Source organism: Rattus norvegicus, chromosome 2 (genome assembly GCF_021556685.1).
Source record: "Rattus norvegicus strain SHRSP/BbbUtx chromosome 2, alternate assembly SHRSP_T2T, whole genome shotgun sequence".
In the NCBI taxonomy this organism is placed as follows: Eukaryota; Metazoa; Chordata; class Mammalia; order Rodentia; family Muridae; genus Rattus; species Rattus norvegicus.
The window spans coordinates 147,851,298-147,867,040 of NC_141535.1; the positions used below are offsets into that span (position 1 = coordinate 147,851,298).

General features: G+C 44.6%; 1 pseudogene; it reads right to left on the minus strand.

Moving 5' to 3' along the window:
- Positions 1-13,637, minus strand: part of LOC148006693 (60 kDa heat shock protein, mitochondrial-like) — a 111,041-nt pseudogene extending 97,404 nt beyond the window's left edge.
- Between the last annotated feature and the right edge of the window lie 2,106 nt (positions 13,638-15,743).

The window sequence follows — 15,743 nt, forward strand, 5'->3', positions numbered from 1 at the left end:
CACACATACATACATAAATACATAATTTGTCAGAACAAATATACATACATATAATACATGTATTATGTATTTGTCAGAACGAAAACATACCTCTCACCTCAAAGAAGATAAAAGGCAGTTTATTTCTGGAGCTAAATATGAATAAACTATGTCTCTAAGAAAACAGATTTTGGTTTTCCTAAACTCTATGTTCAAATGTGATAATAATTTATGAAGATTTTTATAGTATCAGAGCAAAGAAAGTCATAAATCAAAGCACTTCTTGAATATATTGGTGGAAAAACATTAAGTAGGGGGCTCAGCTACAGGTCTCAGATGCGATCCTACTGTTCAATTATTGAAGTTCCAATCAATTACTCAGCTTGGCAGTGACAAGTGAGTTTCTTTCCAGGAACTTCACAGTACTTATAAATATCTGGCAAACAGTAACACTGTCAAACATTTGTTAACTGCAACAAGCACTTTTGATTTTGTGCTTGGATGGTTTTGAGAAGGTCTTGTTGTATTGCTCATGCTGTATTTTGACTTCTGATTCTCTTGCATCAGTGCCCTAGACGAGAGCTAGCATACACTGAGATGAAGCCTCATTTAATAATTTCTGAATTCCCCTTGCTCATCTTCTAGCCATATTTTATGTGAGCTTTAGAATATCAGTTTATATATGAGTACGTTGAATTTTATTGAGCTCACAATACACATAAAATTAATATAGTGTTTAAAGTAAAGTATGACAAGGTATCTGTCTATATACTTGACTAAATTGTTTGTGCTCTCAGAAGCAATTGGAAGAAATTTTCATATAGATTATCAAGTTTTATAACTTTTTTCTTTTGGGTTTTAGAAACAGGATTTCTCTGTGTAGCCTTGGTTGTCCTGGAACTCACGCTGTATACTAGGCTGACCTCAAACTCAACAGACATCTACCTGACTGTCTCCTGAGTACCAGGATTAAAACAGTGCACCACCAATTACAAACTAAGTTTTATAGCATTTACTCACAAATTTTTTATTTGTTGGTTGTTTAAAACCATATGTTTTTATTAGGTTTGATTTTTTTCATTTCAATATTGTAGCCAGTGATTTTAAGGCATTACTCCTATTATATATTAGTTGATTACTTGAGTTTTTTGCATGTAATCAAACAACCTGCAAACAATTTTCATTTTCCTTTTTTTTTCTGTATAATTTCAATCATTTCTCAGTCACATTAACAAGAACTTCTAAGAAATCCAAGTCATGATGATGACAATACAATTGGAACATTTCACCTTGAGATATAATGTTTAAGTCTTTATTTTCAGTCTGTGAAAATTAATTAACATTACTTCATTCATTATGTATTGAATACATATTATGCTCAGCAGTTACAGAATATAGGCATTTGATTAATCCACAGATTAACTCTGTAAGGAGATTCTATTGTTTCATTGTCACAGATGGAGGAACTGAAGCAAAGAAAACTCATACAAAATGTCCAAGATCAGATTTCCTCCCACTACTCCAAGATTGTACAAAGGCTACACATCAAGGCTATTGCTTTAGCCATCTAATGACATGGTCCAATCCAAGATGAAAAGCTTCAGTGGGTCTAGAATGTACTTGATGTTCAGAAAATCTTTGCTATGAGAGAAATAAGGAATGTGGTGTCTGGACATTCAATGGACTGTTTTAGGGGTGAAAACAGTGAGCTGCCTGCAGAAATTCTGATGGCAATGTCTTAGAAAGACTTGTAGAGAGATCTCTTCAACTGAGGAAGCCTAACTGAAGCTTGGATTCAACATCATGACATGTTAGATGCTCTGAAGTCATCATAGTGACTGAGAGTACTCATGGACCCACAGTCAGTAAAAATGTGACACTGGAACACAGTGCCATGAGAATCCCTGTGAGCACTGATCAGTGTACCTCAAACATCAGGAAGTCCATGCTAGCAAACTTCATTTACTTACTCAGGAACTTGTTATTTTAAGATATGTGTGTGTGTGTGTGTGTGTGTGTGTGTGTTTATGCGTGTGTATATGTGCATGTGTGCGTGTATGTGTGTATGTATAATGTACATGATGTATGTGTATATGTATATACATATGTACATATATATGTGTATGTAAGTGTATGTGTTATGTACATATACATATAAATATGTAATAGTACATATATAATTTTGAATATAATTTATATACAATTTTATATAATATTTATATTAATTATACATAATTTTATATAATAATATGTATATTGTGTTACAGCATATAAATAAATATATATGTTTTTATATGTGTTAATATACATATAGTTATATAATTGTTTATATTATACATCAGACACATGTATATTTCTAATTTAGACAGGGAAAAATTGTAAGAAATATATTCTGTGCTTTGCAGGTGCATACTACTACATTTTTTGGCTACGCAGGTAGACTCTATTGCCTTATTCCTTCAGCCACTGATCCCCATTACTTCTCTACTTGCTATTAGTAGACTTTCTAAATGCTTTATTTCTCACTGTGTTACCTAAATTTCCCGCAGATGTCCTTAGTACTTCATATCTTAAAAGGACTGAACCATTGAATTAAAGAAAGGCATAAAAACAAAAGTGCATGTTAAAAAGCCACCCATGTTTATACATGGGATCGAATTTGTGAACCAACCAATGCAGTGAGAAAATAAAGGGAAGGAAATTGTGAAAGGCGCAGAAAAGACAGAGGCAGGCAAGCACCATGAGGGCTTCGGTGGCCTATTTCCATTTCTGCTTCGTTCTATCAACACCAGACATCAGGCCTGATTCCCCCCCCCCAAAAAAAAAAATTTAAACAAAACACTTATTTAAGTGTTGTTCCAGAGTTGGATTTAAACACAGAATTCCAATGTAAAAGATAAGGAACAAAATTCAAAACAAACTGCATTCGGTATTTATATACATAATATTGTTTCGTTTGCTTATACAGATGTTTGGGAAGATTGAGGAACATATTGAAAATAAAAGTTTACAATAACATTGAATTTAGCAATAAGAAAAATTTTGTGTTAGCAAAGGGGAAGACTAGGCTGACTCATAGACCAATAATGTTAATATTTCCTCCTTTCTGAAGCTGGTTCACCCCCTAGGCCTGGCTATGTAAATCAGCAAGTGTGCTTCTAGTCTTCCTTAATCATATGCAGAAGGAAGTGAAGGAAACATGTCTTTCATTCTACCCCATCAGACAGACACATACAGACAAAATTTTAACTGAATAAATTTTTAGTGTTGACTTTTGTTTGTGCTAAGCAAAAGCCCCAGGGTAGGGTTTGACTGAAAGGAAATGTGGGGGCGGGGGGGAATTTGTTTAAGGTTTAAGGTTTAAGACAGGCTAAAAAGGCAATTTGATACTAATTAGGAAACAGTGTGTGTTTGCTTTATCTCACCATTAAATCTAAAAGAAGTTGGGCAATAATAGGGCCAGGATTTTCTGTAATTTACCAACCCAGTATAGATAATCTAAATCTAGATATTTGTTTGGCCCATAGGAAATGATACTATTAGGAAGTGTGGCCTTGTTGGAGTAGTATGGCCTTGTTGAAGGAAGTGCATCATTGTGAGGTTGGACTTTGAAGCTCTGCCCAGTATGGAAGAGACCTTCCTGCTAGCTGATTATAAGAGAGTCTTCTCTTGGCTCACTTCAGATCAAAATGTAAAACTGTCAGCTCCTTTTCTAGCATCATGTCTGCCTACACACTGTCATGCTTCCCACCATGATGATAATGGACTGAACCCTCAGGAAATGTAAGCCAGTCCTATTATAGAGCTGCTTTATGGTGTATCTTCACAGCAATAAAAACCTAACTATGACAGAAGTTGGTACCAGAAATGGAGATGTTGACCGTGTTTTTGTTCAGAATAATATGGAGTTGGGATTTCAGATTTGGAAAACAATGGAATGCTGTAAGTTGGATTTTTAGTTGGGCCATCCTAGTGGGAATATGAATGATAGCGGTGCTGAGGGTGATTTGAAATTTGGAGGCCTACTGTCTCAAGAGGTTCTAGAGAAGAATTTTAGTATGTGGCCTAGAGACTTTTGTGATATATTGGTGAAGAATTTGGCTGGGTTTTGCCCTTCTCTGAAGAGTATGCTTAAGCCTAGATTGAAATTTAGATTAACTGCATTGACAAAGGAAGTCTCAGAAAAGAGCAGCAAAGACTTTGTCTTCTAGTTTACTCTCATGAAGAGCGTTTTGATCAAGCATAGCAAGCTTAAAAAGGAAAATACAAAATACATGGTTCAGGTAATTAAGGGACACCAGGAAGTGAAATAGAGCTAAATCCTGTGTTCAAGGACATTAAATAGAATTAAAGGAGTGGTAACCTCAGGACAAAATCCCACCCAACTAAGCTTGTTTACACCTTTTCAGTTAAAGAACGGATAGCTATATCCAGGCATTATTATGACATAGTTATTCATTTGCACTTTGAAATAGTATTGAAGTACAATCCAGAAAGGGAGGGCACACCTGTGATTCAGATCTTGAGCCTGGGAGGCACAGATTTTGATTCAGATCTTGAGGAAGTATGACCATAAAAGGCCCAGGCATTGAAGCACACACCTTTAATCCCAGGAGACAGAAGCAAGCAAATCTCTGAGTTCAAGGCTAGCTTGAGATAGAACAAGTTCCAGGAAAACAAAAGCTTAGATCTAGGCATGTTAAGTCACACCTTTATTCCTAGAACGGAGGAGAGATGGATGCAGCTATCTGAGTTCAATTTATAGTAAGTGCCAGGACAGTCAAGCCTAGGCAATGAGGAATGTAAAAGATCAAGTCAAATTCCAGCCTCAGCAAGCGTCAGAACTTGGTTGCTTCAGCCATAGGGCTCTGGTTTTAAAGTCAAGAGTAGAAGGGACTACAGGGGCAATTGATGCTGTATAGCTGGAGCTAAGAAATTATTGATGATTAAGAAGAGACTAGCCTCACTGAGGTGAAATCTTCTGAAAATTGATTTCTGAGAGCACAAAGAAGTGGTGTTCCAGCAATAGACAAGGTTGTACCTCATGTTGCAGCTGGACTTGGTAATGGCACTGGTATTGAAGACAGGAATGAGTCATGGAGAACAGCCAAAGCTTGGTACTGTGAAAGGCCAGGAAATGCCACTGATGAAGGTACAGCCTCAGTTGCAATTAATGGCCCAGGACTAAAAGGGTTGGACAAAGAATTTGAGGCTTGACACCATGAAGGGGGTCTATAAGCCTCATTGCAGTGGAAGACTCCAGCAAATTCGAGATGCCAGTATCTTGGGGTGCTCACCAAGAACAGCAACAGCAGTGGAGTAGAATCAACCAGAGCCTAGAATGCTACAGAGGGCAGAGCTAGACAAGTGACCCAAATGCTTTGGAGAAGCCTAGAAGATCATGTGTGGTTCCAGAAATTGGAACAAGAAGCTGTAAGTTGAAGTTACCTTGGATACCCCAAGATATTCCAGATGGCAAACCCATGGCATAACTGCTGAGAAAAACTGCTAACAGGAACTGGAACCAGCCCAAGAGAAAGAAGTTTGTTGCAGTCAACAAAAATGAAAGAGTTGGAGATCTAAAGAGCGTAATTTGACCTCAGACATGGAGATGTAGAGTTTGGAGTTTGGCCAACTTATTTTCTACTGAAAGACCCCCGGAGAGGACCTTTCCCTCAGGAGGAGTCCCAAGCGCCCAATGACCAAGCCGAGTACACTCGGATGCAATCAGCAAGAGGGTTTATTGGAAAACACAGGTACCTGCGGGCACACAGTCTCTTCGGAGGACTTGCGCGCCCAGCAGCTCCAGCATGGGGCTTTTATAGGGATTGGGAAAGCAGAAGCGGGAGTACAGAAGCAGATGCATAGTTACGGGGATTGGTGGATTCAAACGAGGCACATAGACATGTTCACATATGATTGGCTATTTCACATGATGAGGTAATAAGGTATAGCTACACACATTGGCAGGTTTGGGGCGTCCTGGATGTCGGGGGCTGGGGGCTTATCTCTTCCTGCCAGGTGGCCTGTGAGTCAGATCCGGTACTCCAGGTCTGTTCTGCATTCCTTTCCTTTTATGGTCTGTTAGTTCTAGCGGCAGGGCAGGGCTGCCTGGACTTGATTTTCACAGTGTTTAGCCCTGAGTCTGAATTTAAAACTTATTCTTTCAACTTCATATTTTTAAACCTCAAATCTGTATAATTTTCCTTTCATTCCCCTCTTCTTCTACTAGGTAATTCTAATCTTAGAATTTTGATATTAAGTCTCATATTGAAAAGCTCTCAGGGAGAACTTTCCCTCGGGATGGAGACCCTCCAACTCTAAAGACCAGACAGAGACACCACAGGATGCAATCAGCAAGAGGATTTGGTTTATTGTCGGGATACACAGGCACAGGCACCTGCGGGCGCTTCAGTCAATCGGGGGACTGGCGCGCCCCACGGAACCAAGGATGGGCTTTTTATAGGATTCTGGGGAACAGAAGCAAGCATACAGAAGCAGATGCATGGTTACAGGGATATAATTGTGGATTCTAATGTGGCAAGGGTTTAGCCTGGGGGCAAGTTTCTTAGCTACCTTCTTGGAACATAACGACTGACTTGGCCCCCCCCCACCAGGGTGTGGAACCTCTCCCGGGGCTTCTTTTCATTGTCAGGTGCTCAACCGAAGTCGTCCTGTTGCCAGGCCTTCAACCAAACACATCCTGCTTGGCAGCCGCTGTGTACTCAGTGTTCTAACCTTTCCCTGAACCAGTCATCTTAAGTACAGCCTTGCAAAATGGTGTTACTGCTGCTAAGCTGGGGTCTTTCAATATTTGGTCTCACCAGTTGTCCTAAGTGACTGGTACTGTTGTCTCAATACCATCAACTGCACAGTACCCACTCGATTTTTAACAAAAGCAATTAACCTGTATGTCACGCAGGGTCCAAAAACTAAAACCAAGAAAATTATTAGTAATGGCCCAGCCTTATAGCAGAGAGTAGGGTGTCATCCAGGGAGACCAAGTGAACCAAGACTCAAACCAACCTTGTTGGGCGTCTCTATCTTTTTGTAGGAGTCAAACCTATTAACTAGTTTCTTTAACACACATGGACCTATAATCAGAAGCAGAAGCAAAATTAAGAAGGGTCCCATAAGGGAAGATATCATGGTAGTCATCCAAGGAGATCTACTAAACCAGCTCTCGAACAATCCCTGATACGCTTCTCTGTCTTTTGTCTAACCTTTCTCTAAGTTTATTCATGGAGTCTTTAACTACTCCTGAATGGTCTGCATAGAAGCAACATTCTTTCAGTGTAGCACACAGGTTCCTTCTTTAAGGAATATCAGGTCTAATCTTCTCCTATTCTGAAGGACTACCTCTGAGAGGGAGGTTAGGTATTCTTGGAGGTCAGCTAAAAAGTCTTTCACTCTTTTTATATCTGAGTCAATGGCAGTTCTGAATTCTCTATAAGCCTTGCATTGCAGGGCAATGGCAGATGTCCTTGTGCTGCCCTTGCAGCACCTAGATAGCCTTAAGTAATTCTCAACTCTTTTTTTTTTCTCTTACTAAGTCTTTAGCATCAGGATTCCAATCTGGACACTATCTAAACCTACACACCAAGGTCATCACTAGCTTTTAGAACTTCTAAACTTACACAGATTGTGATCCCTGAGGCACAGTCCCAAGAAGTGTTAGGAGTACTAACATATGCAATGTTACATCATTTGTAATAGAAATCAAGCCTATCCCCACACCTATCTTGATAAAACCCGGGGCAAACGTGAAATTAAGTCTATGGAGCTTTTTGAAGATCTGAGTTTCCCTCTAGGTCCCAGCTCTCAGCCCCAACAGCTAGTACATGGCAGGTGAGGGCTGAGAATTGATGGCTGTCAGGGTGGCCAGCAGCACCAGGTACGGTCCTTTCCAGTGAGTATCTGGGTTCGGTGCCATTGTATGTAGCCGAGTCTCCGACCTGGAACTGGTGAGATATCTCAGGGGTCCCCAGGGCATAGGCTGCTGCCAGCTCTGAGCAGATTTCTTTCTGTATCACCTGTAGGTCTTTTAGCCTGGCATACAAATCATTATTACTATGACACGTTGGTTCAGTAACATCATCTAATACAGTCAGAGGAGCTGAGGCCCCATATAAGATCTCAAAGGGGGTAAGGCTGAATCTGGAAGGGGTATTTCTTGCTCTGAAGAGAGCAAGAGGGAAGGAGTGCCACCCAGTCTGTGCCAGTCTCCATGGTCAATTTAGTCAGGGTCTCTTTTAGAGTTCTATTTATTTACTCTACCTGTCCTGAACTTTGAGGTCTGTAAATACAATGTAATTTCCAATCGACCTCTAAATACTTGGCCACACCCTGGCTTACCTTGGCAACGAAGGTAGGGCCGTTGTCTGACCAGATTACCATGGGCATTCTAAATCGGGGGAAGATTTCTTCCAGTATCTTCTTGATGATTGCAGAGGCCGTCTCTTGTTTGGTGAGGAAAGCTTCTATCTATTCCTGAAAAAGTATCTACAAGCACTAGGAGATACTTGTGATTATATTTTTCTGGTTTTATCTCAGTGAAGTTCACTTCGACTTTTCACTAAACTCTCTAGGTCTCTTTGCCCTGTTTGCTTGCTAAGCATTCACTTATTGACATACCTTATACTTTCTACTGCCTCTCTGGCTAAAATCTTAAAGTCTATTACATACACTTAACTACTTGGACAAACTTTTTATCTCCTAAATGAGTCCATTTCTGTATTTGGCAAAGTGAGTCTTTTCTTTGTTCTCTGGGGAGTATAGCTTTCCCCTCAAGTGCGTCATTGTCTTTTTTTTTTTTTTTTCATTTAAGCAATTTGGGCCTTTTCTTCTGTTTTACATTCTAAGTGAGGCCATCCCTTAGTCCAATCCCAGTTCCCAGTGGCTGTCTCTTGCAGGCCTATAACCAGGATAGGCTCCTGCATAGCCATTTCCCGAGCCACTTTATCTGCTTTGTTACTGCCCCATGTCACTGAATCTCTTCCCTCCTGTTTTCCTGGGCAATGAATAGTACTCACAGTTGTTGGCTTCACCAGGGCATCCAAGAGATGGCAAAGGCATCTGCAGTGCTGATGTGCTGGGGGCGTAGAAGTTCAGCCATCCCAGATGACATCATTTTGTCCACCATGGCAGCACCCACTTATCTCTGACCTTCATTCATGAAGAGAACTGTTCCCGTCTGTGACAAGGTCCTCGGCTTTCAGCAGCGGTCAATCAGCCAGTCGCAGAGGTCTTTCCTCCACCCATGGGCTTCTGCCAGTGCTTGACACTCGTGCTGTGGTGGCTCCAGGTCCGGACTGGGCAGCAAGGTGACCAGATTGTCCCCACCCGGTGGAGAATCTAGTCCATGGCAGCTGACCAGTGGTCCCAATGAAAAGCTCTCAGGGAGAACTTTCCCTCGGGATGGAGACCCTCCAACTCCAAAGACCAGACCGAGACACCACAGGATGTAATCAGCAAGAGGATTTGGTTTATTGTCGGGATACACAGGCACAGGCACCTGTGGGCGCTTCAGTCACTCGGGGGACTGGCGCGCCCCACGGAACCAAGGATGGGCTTTTTATAGGATTTTGGGGAGCAGAAGCAAGCATACAGAAGCAGATGCATGGTTACAGGGATATAATTGGTGGATTCTAATGTGGCAAGGGTTCAGCCCGGGGGCAAGTTTCCTAGCTACCTTTCTGGAACATAACGGCTGACTCGGCCCCCCAAGGGTTCAGCCCGGGGGCAAGTTTAACGGCTGACTCGGCCCCCCACCAGGGTGTGGGACCTCTCCCGGGGCTTTTCTCATTGTCAGGTGCTCAACCAAAGTCGTCCTGTTGCCAGGCCTTCAACCAAACACATCCTGCTTGGCAGCCGCTTTGTACTCAGTGTTTTAACCTTTCTCTGAACCAGTCATCTTAAGTACAGCCTTACAAAATGGCGTTACTGCTGCTAAGCTGGGGTCTTTCATTCCCCCATTTTTTTTTTTTTTTGCTAACTTTGAGTGAAATCTTTCACTCGACTTGGTCAAGAAATTTCTGTCTGGTGGGGGCTTATTCCCCCACTGACTCTAGGCCACAAAAGGGCTAGGAGGAGTCACGTAGGAGTTTTAACTTTAAAGGGTTTGGAGTGCGCTGAACTCTCCATGTCTGGGGTGTAGTGTTGTGATTAGTCAATTTCTCAGACCGGACTGCCTTGACGTGTGGTGTGTGGATCTAAGCCGAGACTCCGTCTACCTTTAGGGCGGTCGGGGTAGTCAGGAGGACAGTGTAGGGTCCTTTCCACCGTGGCTCGAGATTCTTGGTCTGGTGTCTGTGCACCCACATGGTGTCTCCAATCTGGAACGGGTGTGGCACCACCGGATGATCAAGCTTGTCCTGGTAAGCAGTGGCCAAAGGTCTCCAGACGTCTCTCTGTACAATCTGTAGGGCCTGTAAATGGGCCCTCAGAGAAGGGCTGTCAGCAAAATCAGCAATGTTTGAATCAAAGAAATGGACAAATGGGGGTGGTGTTCTATACATTATTTCAAAAGGAGTTAGACCATGGGGGCCCGGGGTATTCCGGGCCCGATATAGAACTAGGGGAAGGAGGGCCACCCAATCCTTTGAGCCAGTTGTAAGCGTAAGTTTGGATAAAGTCTTCTTAATTGTTCTATTTATGTGTTCTACCTGACCTGAACTCTGGGGTCTATAGGCACAATGTAATTTCTAATCAATCCCCAGCAATTTGGCCACCAACTGACTTACTTGGGAGACGAAAGCGGGCCCGTTGTCCGACCCCAACGCTTGAGGCATGCCATACCTGGGAAAGATTTCCTCCAGGAGCTTCTTGGTGACCATTTTTGTAGTCTCGTGCTTTGTGGGGAAGGCTTCAACCCATCCTGAGAAGGTGTCTACAAACACTAGGAGATACTTGTATCCATATATACCTGGTTTAATTTCAGTAAAATCAATTTCCCAATGGATGTCGGGACGGTGTCCCCTAGGACGAACTCCTTGTCCAATCATGGTCCTTCCCGGGTTAACCTGAGCACACGCTTTGCAACTCTCAGTCACCTTTTGTATCGCTTTGTCCCGATTCAAAAACCACAGATTTATCTCTTCCCGATCTAGTAAGGTTTTTATCTTCTTAAACCCCAAATGGGTTAATTTATGTAAAAAGGAGATCAATTTAAAAGTCATTTATATTGGCATAACTGTCTTTCCTTTGTAGACCCACTGTTTTAGTTGAGGGTGGTAGATGGCCCCCATTTTTTTAGGAGCTCTATGTCCTCATGGGCATAAACCCAACTGGTTTGTCCCACTGGTGGGGGCATGGGTTGGTCTGGGCTATTTAAGGGCAAGATTTGTTTGCTCATGGCCGCTTCTCGCGCCGTGGCATCGGCCAGCCGGTTTCTTCGTGCCTCTGGGTTGTGCCCTTTCTGGTGTCCTGGACAATGTATAATACTCAGTCTTTTGGGCAAGAATAGGGCTTCTAAGAGGGCCAGAATTTTAGCCTTATTTTTAATATCTTTACCCTCAGATGTGAGCAGCCCCCGCCTCCGGTAGATCTCCCCGTGGATGTGTGCCGTGGCAAAGGCATAACGGCTGTCTGTATATACATTTAGCCTCTTACCTTTTGCCATCTTGAGCGCCTGAGTCAAGGCGATGAGTTCAGCCCGTTGTGCGGAGGTACCAGCAGGCAGGGCTTTCACCCAAATCACTTTGTCTTCCGTAGTGACCGCAGCTCCAGCCTTTTGCTCTCCCTCTGCCAAGAAGCTGTTGTCATCCGTGTACCATGTGTGGTCAGCATTCTGAAGAGGCTGGTCCGATAGGTCCGGCCTGGTTCCATGTACTTCTGCGAGGATTTGTAGGCAGTCATGTTGTACTGCCTCCTCTGGTAGAGGAAGCAAGGTGGCAGGATTGAGGGCGACTACGGGCCCAAACTGAACCTGTTCTGCATCCAGTAACAAGGCTTGGTAGTGGGTCATGTGGAAATTAGAGAGCCAGCGGTCTGGGGGCTGCTTTACCAAGGCCTCCACTGCGTGGGGTGTTAGGATGGTGAGTAGCTGTCCCAAAGTCAATTTTCCAGTGTCCTTGATCAGGACAGCAATAGCAGCCACCATCCTTAGGCATGGTGGCCAGCCGGAGGCCACAGGGTCCAATTTCTTAGACAGGTAGGCCACAGGGCGTTTCCAGGGTCCCAACCTTTGTGTTAGGACCCCTTTAGCATACCCCTGTTTCTCATCGATGAACGTTACTGAGCAAATTGTAAGGGTTTGGAACAGTCGGATGAATATCTTTTATCCTCTTGTTGACCTTTCTCAAGTCTTGTATTGGCCTATAATCTCCAGTGCCGGGTTTCTTAACAGGCAGAAGAGGCGTATTCCAAGGCGACCGGCAGGGGACTAGGATGCCTTGATCCAGAAGCCTCGTAATGTGAGGCCTTATACCTTGATAAGCTTCATGTGACAGGGGGTATTGTTTTATGGAGACTAGAGTTGTAGTGGCCTTTAACTGTATAATTAAGGGGGGCTGTTGGAGCGCCAACCCCATCCGACCAGTCTCTGCCCAAGCCAGTGGAAAATTCGTGACCCAAGTGTCTATTTCTAGGGATTGTGGCTTGTCCTGTCCCGGTTCATATAGTCTATATTCATCCTCTAATTGTAGGGTTAGAACTTGAAGGGGAGTTCCGTGGGGGCCAGTTATTCGGGCCCCTCCTTTCTCAAAATGAATTTGTGCTTTTAGTTTGGTGAGCAGGTCACGGCCCAGCAGAGGGTACGGGCAGTCCAGAACATGTAAGAAGGAATGGGTCACCTTACCGGTAGCCAGCTGAATCCGGCGGTCCGTAGTCCATCGGTATTGTTTTTCACCAGTAGCTCTTTGTACCCAGGCCGTCCGGTCGCTGAGTTGTCCTGAAGCTTGGGTGAGGACTGAATGCTGGGCTCCTGTGTCTACCAGGAAAGTAACCAGCTGCCCCCCAACTTTAAGCGTTACCCTGGGCTCAGGGGGGGGCTCCTGGCCCTGACCTCCCTAATCTTTATCTAGAGCCAAGAGGGAGGTTCGTGGTCGAGGCTTTCGGGGTCCGCCAGGCTTCTTGGGGCACTCTCTGGCCCAGTGCCCTTTCTCTTTGTAATAGGCACATTGATCTTTATCCAGCTTCAGCCCCTTTCGAGCTCCCCCCCTATCTCCCTTCCTTTCTTGGCCCTGAACTACGGCGGCCAAGATTCGACTCAATTCTTTGTTTCTTTTTTATCTCTCTCTTATTAAAAATCTTTTCAGCTTCTTTAAGTAAATCCTGTAATGTATAGCCCTGCAAATTTTCTAACCTCTGTAACTTAGTCCTGATATCTGGAGCAGCCTGCCAGATGAAGGACATAGAGACACTCGTCATTTGTCCTGGGTCATCTGGGTCATAGGGAGTGTACATATGGTAGGCCTCCTTAAGTCTCTCTAGAAAGGCGGAGGGAGTTTCCCCTGCTTCCTGTAATACCTGTTTTACCTGAGCCAAATTAGTAGGGCGTCGTATAGCCCCTCAGAGACCCGCTAGAAGCAACTGGCGATAAAGGCGTAGGTGTCCCTTACCTTCAGCTGTATTAAAATCCCAGTTTGGTCTCTTAAGTGGGAATGTAGCATCAATTTCCTCAGGCAGCTGTGTGGGACGCCCATCATCTCCCAGAACATGTTTTCTGGCCTCTAGGAACACTCTTTGTTTTTTTTTGGTTTTTTTTGGTTTTTTTTTTTTTTTTTTTGAGGTCAAGAGGGCCTGTGAGAGCTGTTGGCAGTCATCCCAAGTAGGCTGGTGGGTAAGTAAAACAGATTCTATTAGGTCGGTGAGTGCCACCGGATCTTTGGAGAAAGAAGGATTGTGTTGTTTCCAATTGTAAATGTCAGCTGCTGAAAACGGCCAGTATTGGGTCTGGCCACCGGTTCCCTGTCTAAGTGGGAAAGCCTGGGAGGTTGAATCTGGCATCACCTCGTGCTTATTGTGCAATCTCCCTGCGACAGGGGAGAAACCCTTATCAGACTGTGGCCCGGCAACTGATCTGGCCGGTGGCTCTGCCTCCTCCGTTTTAGCCGGGCCTGTCAGAGAGAAGATCTATGAGAGGGGAGTTTGGGTCTGCCAGGAGGACAGGTTTCTTAGAAGGCTCTGATTTCACAAAGGTAGAGAGAGGAAGACGTGGCCGGCGGACCGGGCGGGGCCGAGGTGACAGGCTGGGGGTTGAGGGGAGGCCAATTCGGGTCCACGAAGGGTTCCGCCCAGGAGGGGGGTTTTAAGGCGAGACTCTCTCAAGTGATAATATAAGGAACCTGGTCAGGATGTCCGTGGATGACCCGATCTTTAACCTGTAAAATAATGATCTTATTAAATGTCATTCACTGGCCATCCCGCTCCGAAAGTGGGCCACTCGGATGTGTAGAGAGTCTGCCATTTTCCTTTTTTTTAACCTCGACGGACTGGTTGTGTGTCCAGTCGTGGACGTCTTTCTAATGATCAAGAGTGAGACTTAGGGGCATTGTTAGGGACTGTCCCATGTTAGTTCTAAGGAAGATTAGAACACAGAGAAAACAAACAACACCAACAGTCAAACAAACGACAGGCGTGCTGCACGGCTTTGGTACCAAACTGAAAGCAAAAAGTCAGATGGAGGTGGCAAAGGTCCGGGGCCCTCTGAAAGCCAAAAATACAGACAGAGGTGCCGTTAGTCTGGATCCTTCTCCTCTAACCAGAGTCCCAGATTGGGCCCCGAAAAGTCGGGTCCCTAACACCCTTGGAACGTCTTCCAGGGCTGTGGGGCGAGAAGTCCGAGCTCGTCAGCTCCTTCTTCGTCCCGCCCAAATTCCAAACAACCTGGCTGAGCGCTCACAGAACAGACCCGGCTGAGTGCTCACAGAACAGACCCGGCTGAGCGCTCACAGAACAGACCCGGCTGAGTGCTCACAGAACAGACCCGGCTGAGCGCTCACAGAACAGACCCGGCTGAGCGCTCACAGAACAGATAGAATAGGGCAGAACGAGACAGAATCAGACAGACGCCGGCCGGCTTACCTCCCAGTGGGTGGTCAGTGGTCCCTGGGTGGAGGATCTCCTTTCCCAGCCAATGCACCAAATGAAAAGCTCTCAGGGAGAACTTTCCCTCGGGATGGAGACCCTCCAACTCCAAAGACCAGACCGAGACACCACAGGATGTAATCAGCAAGAGGATTTGGTTTATTGTCGGGATACACAGGCACAGGCACCTGTGGGCGCTTCAGTCACTCGGGGGACTGGCGCGCCCCACGGAACCAAGGATGGGCTTTTTATAGGATTTTGGGGAGCAGAAGCAAGCATACAGAAGCAGATGCATGGTTACAGGGATATAATTGGTGGATTCTAATGTGGCAAGGGTTCAGCCCGGGGGCAAGTTTCCTAGCTACCTTTCTGGAACATAACGGCTGACTCGGCCCCCCAAGGGTTCAGCCCGGGGGCAAGTTTAACGGCTGACTCGGCCCCCCACCAGGGTGTGGGACCTCTCCCGGGGCTTTTCTCATTGTCAGGTGCTCAACCAAAGTCGTCCTGTTGCCAGGCCTTCAACCAAACACATCCTGCTTGGCAGCCGCTTTGTACTCAGTGTTTTAACCTTTCTCTGAACCAGTCATCTTAAGTACAGCCTTACAAAATGGCGTTACTGCTGCTAAGCTGGGGTCTTTCACCATCTTTTGGGACACTCTATTCAAAGGCAAACATCAGCCACTCTATCACAGTTTAAGTCCTGGATTGGGTGATAATTGTTAGTGCCTGGCTGGCAG